This window comes from Chelmon rostratus, chromosome 21 (assembly GCF_017976325.1).
Source record: "Chelmon rostratus isolate fCheRos1 chromosome 21, fCheRos1.pri, whole genome shotgun sequence".
NCBI lineage: Eukaryota > Metazoa > Chordata > Actinopteri > Chaetodontiformes > Chaetodontidae > Chelmon > Chelmon rostratus.
The window spans coordinates 20,923,863-20,933,616 of record NC_055678.1 but is presented as its reverse complement, the minus strand read 5'-3'; positions in this window follow the sequence as shown (position 1 = coordinate 20,933,616).

Here is a 9,754-nt window from a genome sequence, read left to right as displayed (position 1 = left end):
CTTTGCAAATTGCATTGTGGGAGAATAGTTTGCATCATCATATGTATTTATTTTGCATGCTGTCTTCTTTGAATATACTTTATTTTGTCAACAGGCAACGTCCTAAAAACCTGCTTAGGGTTAGTATGTAGGATAAGTGCAAAATAAGTATTATTTATCAGCAAGAGAAGTTTAAACTGGATGACAGTTAGTTCAGTTGTGGCATTGTGTCACATTAGACTACTTGGAGTGTTTATTCATAACATTGGCCTGATATGTTGTGTAAAATTAATATTGCCATTAACTGAGTCTATTGTTTTTGTATGTCATCCTGAGGAGGTTTTCGATATATGATTTTATTTTTTTTTTCTGTGTCATTGTTGGTGTTCTGCTCAGCCATGACCACGGGGCGTGGGCTCAACCATGAAAGTACATTTTCAGATACCTAAATTAAGAAATAGCGGCCTCATCCTTCATTCAAGACAACAGCAACAATCTTAACAGGTTTCTACAACAGTAGACTACAAATTCCAAAGTAGCAATATAAGATGGCATGTAAAAATCTCCAGAAGTAGTGGATGTCGGCCTGCAGCTGCATGCAAGCCATATACTGTTAACAAGAATCCAACCTTATCACAACAGTAATCTTCATTTATAGAGCACCTAGGTGACAAAGTGCATCGATTGAAATTGTAGAAATAGAATATAAAATCAAATTAAATGGATTATTTATGATAAAATAGATAAAAACCATACACCGAAGATAAAATAGACAATTCAAAAGAAATAAATGAGGAGCGATCAGCCTTTTGAACACTCGAATATGAATAAATCATCACTAAATTACCCATCAGTTGACTAATTGATCAATCGACTAATCCCTTCAGTACTAACATGTGTTAGTGTAATCATTTTCAAGCCAGTATTTTATTACAGTGATGAACAAAGAATGCAATAAAGTACAGAATAACTGTATTGTTTAGCAGTGATGTGTGGCACCTGGCTCGTGAATAATGATGCCTGAGTGTGGTGTAAAGGCCCCCACTGGGGTTTTCACATTCATGTTATCCTGCAACATTCACTGGCTTTGATGTGTTTCTTGAAGCGGACTGAAATAAGCTGTCCTTACAAATGAAATAAACAAAAAAGACAAATTAAACAAACATGAAATCAAATCAAAATTCAAATAAATATAAAATGCTGCAATATGCCTAAAAATGTAGCTGGAGTAACTCAAGAATAGGTAGAAATCTACTGTGTATAAATAGGAAAAGAGTCTTATGTGTAGAGACATTGGAGAAACATGTCCAGAGGGAAGGCAGTGCAGCAGAAAGAATGGGCACGTGCAGAAAATTTGCAATAATTAGGCATGAATAGCACAATGTAAAACTAAATGAAATGAGCTCGAGTCTTTAACTATGTGTATATAGCATGTCATGTAGGCAGATGCAGGCAATGGGCCAATGCAGCAGGAAGACAGCCAGGTCTGCAGGCTTCTGTAGGGCTTCAAAATAGGTCATGTTCACATCAGGGATGTCTGCATAATTTTTATGACTTCTCTGCTGCTGAAGTGGTTCAGGCCAGTGGCCCGTGGCTGTGGAGGAGAGCGCTGTGTGGGGGATGGAATGGATGGAGGAGACCTCTACATGGAGCATCATTGTCAGAGATGCTGAAACATAAACAGGAGCTGACTGAAGACTTTTCATCTCAACTGACTCCTTTCTCAGTCACATTGATGGAATAAAAGTGAGAACAGGCCATGGATTGTAAATGTGAAACATTAATCTCTAAATGTGTAGTCACATAATGTGTCACTGGGTGAATATGACGGCCACACAGTCAATATTAATGCTGGTGGCACAACACGCTCATGGATTCACAACTCAAAAAGACTGTGCTTGTGTTTGATGGTTTAGGGAAAACTTTTAATTAAATATGTCATTTCATCTTGTAGAGATTATTTTCATGGCACTGGTAGTAAAGTAGGGGAATTAATTAACACTGAATCTTGCAGTGATACCCACTACTAACAGACTCAACATGGTGTCATTGGTGTCTGACACCAAAGAAAGGAAGCAGACCATACACTGAACCTCTGTGAGTGTGACTTGTTTCTTATAGCGTCACTTGAGCTGGGTGGTAAGACCTGGGTCTGGTCCATCCAATAGACGGCCCACAGCTTAACATTGACTTCACTTCATTTAGATTAACAAAGACACAGAAACTAAACAGGAACATTTGGAGGACAAATGTTATCATTGTCCACCAGGGTCTCAACAAAAGGACTTTTCACTACACAAAAAGCCAACTTTCTTGTGTTGGGGTTTCATTCCTCCTCATTCCGGCGCCTGCCTTAGTTTTTTTAGTCTCATCGTGGTAGAAGATATACCATGATGAGCGTCAGTGGATATGCAGAGGATGAAGGAAGCCATTATATAGCCTTAAAACAATTCAAGCAAGTGTAATTCAAACAGAATCATAAGCCCTTTGACAGGCTTCTATTAGATGAGACCCGCCTTCTGGAAGTTTTGGCAATCAATCCATAGGACAATCACCACCATGTGACCAGAACCATGTGACTACAAGCAGCGGCCCATCCCACACATGTATGCAAGTCTAAGCCGCAGTGACACTTCAGTCATTTGCACGTGTCAGAGAGTTATAGGAATAAAAGTAGTAACAGTAATAAACACGCCCAGTCTGTCCTTTCTGTTGACTTTTTAACCACTTTTTCCTGAGTGAGATTCCCAAACAAAACCATGTAAATGTTAATCATGCTGTAGTTTCTACACGTAGTGTTGTGAAGTGCACTGTCAGTGAACGTTGCAGATCAAAAGTATTCATCAGCATTTTTAAGTTCTTCTGTTTTTTTTATCTCTATATAACCTGCCCCTGTCTCAGAAGAAATAAAAACCGCAAATAGAGATGGTGTGCCAATACTTTCAACAACGAAACGTGTACAATCATTAAATAGTATCATTCAGTTATTGGAATGATATGAATGATTCATTTTCTTGAATTGAACAATAGTTGAACAACGTTAAATTATTCCCAGAAGAATTCCTCAGTTGGACTCGACTCACTGAAAGGCACAAACACATTATTAGTGTGAGCCGACTGGGTGTGAATGAAATATTCCTTCTAGAATCATCATCACTCGGTCCTCTTTTCATTTCTGGCAATAATCTGTTTTTGGCTCAGCACGTACATAACTAACAGCATTTAATTGAACAAAATCTTTCCGTTTTATTCCATGTGACGTGATGAGCAGTGTGGTGGCATGTTCTCTTGACTCCACCTTATTTACAATTCGTATTGCCTTTTTCTTTTTTTTGTAGACACATAATTGATGTACTGTATATTGTTTGCATGTGTTTGCCCAGATCTCCACACAGTAACTAAATTAAGGTAAAATAAGCACAACGTTTGAAGTGCCTCATAATTCAACATGAACTTAAGCACTTCATTTTCCACAAACAAAGGTCTCTTTAAAGCCCCGGAAAACCTTCTAAGATTTGTGACTAAGTAAGCAGCAATCAGTGGTGAATTTCAGGAAAAAAATCTCTAGTTATTGTTAATGAAGAGTTAAAAACTCAAAGTCTCAGCTAATCAGCTTCAGCTTCGTGTGGGTGTGGTCTGATCAGAGTTGACTGACAGTGGCCTGAAAACAGAGGCAAACAACCTCACCACTGTCTCCACATTTTGATTTCAAATGTGGTGCACTGAAATATGCAACATTACCTTTTTCCAACTGAGATCCGTTCACTCGTGAGAGGGACACAACACAGACAGAAAACTGTCTGTTCATTCAGAGTAAGAGCCAATTGATAGAGAAAATATGTTTCCAGGGCCTTTAAAGGTATGCTATGCAGGTTTTCCTAAAAAACAACGTATAGACTCATCCTGAAGTAATCCCTGAGTCATCACTGGACACTAAGCATGTGGCGCAGTGTAAGAGCCTGCAGTCTGTATTTCTCTGTGGCCAGGACAGTCAATAACCGACCACGAGTGAGGTCAGGACTTATCAAAAGGTACCCACCAGGTGCCAGACCATAGCAACACATGTCCAAGAGTGAGCTATGAAAATGGCACAGAGTGAATCTGGGGTTGACCCTCAGTCTGAGCTCTGAAGGAGAGGATGGAGATGAAGAGCAGTGCAGGTACGAGCAGTGTTGATCCGAGTTTGAATGTTGTGTTTCAGTAACTGACAATTCCTGCAAAGTATACAGGCATAACCAGCATCGGTAAACAAAAGAGTCAGCAATATCCTGACACTTAGACAGTGCTGTTAATAGTGTGGAGGAACATGGTTTTATGTTGTCTTTGTATTGTTTGTGTATCCTGATCGAAGTGCCTGCACTTCAATATGACAGTGAGCTCTCTGTCAACAACAGACAACCCAGACCTCTGAGATAAATCTTTGTCGCCTTGTGAGGAAACCCAGACCTGCGCTGTGAGGAGTCACACCATGGCTATGACAGGAAACTAGCTCGCTCCTCAGACACTCCTCCTTCTGGTCTTTCATCATTTCAGTAGTAATCTGAGTAGCACTGAAGCGTAATCTGTTTTACCAACAAAGCCCAGTAATCAGCTCGCCTTTTGCTTTGGAATAATTGTGTGTAGAATTTATGGAAATCTACTCAGACTTGTGAGGGTCTCCCAGACACCCTCCCCCCTGAGCTGAGCCCAAACCTACTGTTCCCTGTGACCTGTATTTAATCCTGACCAGAACATCACTCTGGCAGAATGAATTCTACAGCCCCTACAAACCCCTTACATTTACTATCAGCAAAATTCAGCAGAGTCTGTTGTCTCCAAAGAATGACCTAACCATTTAGGAACTACCATATTCCTAAATCAATAATTCAAGTGCACATCACAATTGTGAATATTAACAAAAATAAAACAGCATGCATGTTCCCTGTAGTATATCCTATATACAGTATATGCTACAGTATATACGTGGATATATTAAGGACAGGATGTTAAAATGCAAATATTGACAGATTTAAAATGCATATTTTATGAACTTTAAAATGTATATTTAATGTAATGACTCACTGTATGTATGTGTGCTGTGTGAGTAACTGTAATAATGACACTGGTTTTCAATCCATTTACAGGAACAGGGCCGTAGCCAGGATTTTAGAAAAACCGAGGTCATCGGTCAAAGCCTCTCTGACAACCCTGCACCTTCTCAGAAATCTTTGGATTTTATATGTTTAATGAACTGTTCAATCATACAGTAAGTTTATTTAACTTTCTAAATAAAGCTAAATCTTCCTATCAGCCTATAAAATACCCACTATGTATTTAAAGTTGTGGGATGTAGCTCAAGTTGAGACTGCCAAATTCCTTGAAAAAACAGAAAAAGAAAAACATGGTCTTATGATCCTCCATGGTCGTCACCCTGTTAAGAAAGAGAACAATGACTCATGTGGTGTGTCACAGTAAATTTTATTTCTAGTGCAGACAACACACAGTGCTCATACTGGTACTCCCTTTGTCTCACAAGGTGTCACTTTGTTTCTTCACACTGTTCCACAATAGAAGTGAGAAATCCAAAATGTCACAACAACATGGTTTCCTGTTCGGAGAGCATCCTCCAGCGCCGCTTCAACACTAACAGGTGAGCCCCGCCCCCGCCCGGGAGGACGCTTAAAGCTGTCGCAACACCGAGACACAACAACACGTCACATGTACACAGCCATCAACGTCAGGCAGGGGGTTAGTGTCCTTTGATGATCACACCTCACGCCTACATCAAACCGGGAAATGTTGACACATAAGTGAACATCTGTGTTTAACCTACAATATATAACAGAGTGACATGACTCATCCCTCGTATCACTAACATTAGTTCCAGTATGAAGGCCTGATTATGGCCACAGAGTGGAATAACATGTAAGAATGAGTTTAACTGAGTTCAATTAAAAACACTTATGCACTTTCACTTGTTCCAAATGAGCCGCTAAATACCACGAGCCAGAGGAGTGTTTCTTAGAGCAGGCTCAGAACTGCAGGGCTTACTGTGAAAAGCCTGGTCAGAGTGGTCCTAGCAAACTGAACCACGATCAGGGTGGACAAATCATCTTAACTCCCACTAGCTCGTCCCACAATCGCACCCCTATGGCGTTATATTTGTGTCTTGTTTTTAAATGCATAATTTTTTGAGCAAGGGTTTGCAAATGCACAACACAAAGTTCACAGCAGGGAACTTGGCAAATGCAAGAGAGGTCATTATTTGCACTTGTGGAAATATTATATATTAGATTTGTGTTTGCTCCAATCAAATAATGCTGTATCTGATAGCAATTTCTCTACAAAATATAATTTATGTGCTTGTAAAATGACATATTTTTTGTGCTAAACATGTCCATTATGTGCTCAAAAGTGAGACAGAAATATAATTCTGCACATCTTCATCAGCAGCTGACATTTCAGATGCCATGAAGTTAAGCCAACTCCATGACAGCTAAGCCAACTTGAATCTGTTAATGAAGGCTGTGAGATTGGGTTAAAAGCTCTGGAAAAGCTAGTAGGTGGACCTTAAGTTAAGATCACTTTATCAAACTAGTCCGCAGTCAAGAATTAACTTTTCTGTTCCTCAAGTGTGGAGCTGGAGCCGGTAGCACATCCACCAACCCCTCTAAAGCGCTCTAACTAACACACTATGTCTGGTTTCTTTAATGCACACACAAACAAAATGTACAAATGACAATTTGTGGTTTTAGGGGAAGGGTGCAACTGTATGCTAAGCTAAGCTAATCGCCCACTGGCTCAAGCTCCATACTTAACGCAAAGACGTGGGGTTGATATCTATCATCTCACTTTCAGACAGAAAGCAAATAAGTCCAGGAGACTCTGTTTCAGTCTGAGGAGTGGTATGAAGACGAATTCAAACCTGCACGAAGAAACAGAAAATGAGCCTGATTTATACTGAAGTAAGCCTGGCATGACTGGTGGTGTTGCATTATGAAACAACCCATTGAAGAAAACATGGAAGTTTCTGGAACAACTTGAGAGGGTTGCTGATGATCTTCTAAAACCTGAGTTCAAGTTTGTATGATGCTACAAACTATATGATCTCTCAAAACTCATTGAGAATGAGCTGTGTGTAGTTTCTCATCACAGTGAAAGCTGGCACATAATTTGGCACGATACAAAGTTTGTGCTTTGTAGCACATTGCACTTTTTTTAATTATTATCTCACAAAGTGAGGGTTACTATTGTACATACTAGTGCAATATTTGTCAGACAAGAGTCTATTTGACTCTATTTGGCAGCATACATAAAGTTTCTCCATAGAAAATCTTCATAGGCTTCATAAATGAATCTTTATCAAGATATTCATAAATGTAAAATTCTGCAAGGGTGGATCCATAATAATAAATATATATAGCACAAACACACCACATTTGTATGTACCTACTCATGCACAGTTGCACAAATAAAAAACACACACATGCTCACACTGATTCAAAAGTGTTTTCACATGTGGAACCACTCATATTTAAAATGATATCGTGTCTAACAATGCCATAAGAAAGATAATAACATTAACAAATAGAGGTCATGTTCAAATGGCCAATCCAAGGATCTAAAGGTGCAATCAGTGATATTTTACTGCCTCTTTGGGTAATGCAATTAACAACAGCAGATATTCATGATCGATGCCAGTCATTCCTCCTCAATGGCTGTTTCGAAGTTTTCTAAACAGACCCGGAAAACTACTCATGATCCACTCAGCACAGTATTTTCTCCTTGTGGGTGTATGAGATCTGTAAAGTATATTCATTTATTTGGTATAGCTTTTTTATGAATGATAAATGGTTTATAATAAAATGTGAAAGTATAGCCTGTGAGTGGGTTAATGTACACTAAATCTGTCTCAGTCATGGCTGCTTCACATTTTCAACATACACAGCGAGCATTTCAGAGGCGAAGCATCTGTTCTCAGCAGCCACATTAATAATACAGTTTAGAGCTGTTTTGCTGACATTTTGTGTGTTTTACAAGCATAAATACATGATTGCAGCTCAATTAGATGGTAACAGATAGTTTGTGGCAGTACATCAATTTGACAACCGACTTTAATAAAACTGATCCCACAGCGCGTCAAAATACTATTTATGAGCCATAATCAAATGTCATACTCGGTCAGTCAGTAGTTATATACACAAGTGAATTTCACGCTTCAGAGAAACAAGCTGCTCCAGGGAAAATGGACCTGTGTGTAAAGATAGCATAGCGGGGGAAAGAGCCGCGAGCTGCGAGACTAGCTCCAGTAAGAGTCACAGACAGGCTAAAACGGCAACAGATCGTCTCCGGCAGCTACAGTGGGACACAGCCAGATGCTGTGTATGTTCGCTGTAAAGCTTGAAAGCCATATCCCAAAAGAGTGTTTGTTTAAAAATTCCACCTCTGAAGCCAATGCTGCAGTGGCAGGAGGTCAAGTCTTTACTGGCTGACTTGGTTCTTTACAATCTAAACCCAACTGGGGACCTGTGTCAGGCTGGGTCCAAATTATATTCTGTCTAATCTAATGACTGAATGTAGTGCTGCTTTTTGACTGTGGCTGCTCGTTAATTGCTTACACATCATTATGCTACCAGTGTTTTTATATCTATTGGGGTCTGTTTTCGGTCGACAAAATATTAGATCAGGTCTAAAAATCTGTTCAGATGGAGTCTCACTGTCTTTGGATCACCTTTTTTCTCCCACTGTATTCCCCACTGGATTGTGTCAAATCCAGCAAGACCTCTACTCCACAACACAATTGAGCACACATGCAGCATTCGGTAGACAAGTGGAGGTTTGCATTCCTTCCATTTGGTAGCTAATGAACTTTTGGGCATTTGCAATCTTTTGAGTAGGGATGGGGAGCCTCAGGGCCAAATACTGACTGTTTGATCTGCCCACGTGGCAATTCATAAATACAAAAAAACAAATACCATATATATCAATAGCAGACCCTCACATCTGAGTGGTCCCTGGACTCAACACATACATAGCAGTTAATATCACATTAATCCATCATGGTGTCTGTCAACTAAACAGAAGTAGATGCAGAGTGTCGAGCTTTCCAAGAGAAATGGACAAATGAAACATGCTAAACATGCTAAACTGGATGAACTGCAAGGACAAATGCGCTTGAATAACGCTCTTCGGGGGAGTTTGGGTGCCCGACAAGCAGCTTTCACAAGACCACATTCCGACAGACACGGTGTTATGCAGGCGAGTTTTGTGTTGAGCGAACTAATCGCTAAGAAGCTGAAACTTCATTCACAAGGAGAATTTGTGAAGCCTTGTTCCTGCTGTGGAACTGCTAGCACCAGAAAAAATAAAGTTGTTCCAAAGTGTCAGTTTGTCTGGAATAATTCATAAAGATGAAGGAAAACCTGACCTTCAGTTTCAGTACGGCCCAAAGTTTTGAATGTGTAGGAGTTCCTTGTACCTGACCTATATTTCTTTGGAGTATTGAAGGAATGTTGTACAACTGACACAAACATGAGGAGGACAATCAAACTGCATCTGGAACTGATGGGGTTCGAACTCTTCCTGTGACCGTGCTAACTACAGAACCAGTCACCATACAATACTGATTGCAACTTTAAACTGCATGGATCAGAATATTAATTCAACATTAATTGAACCTTTCTTGCATTTGAATATTTCTTATAAAAAGTGATTAGTGACACACTTACAGATAACTTTGTCATAAAGGGTTCTGAAATATTGGGATACGAGGCCTCACTGAAAACTCAACCTGTGG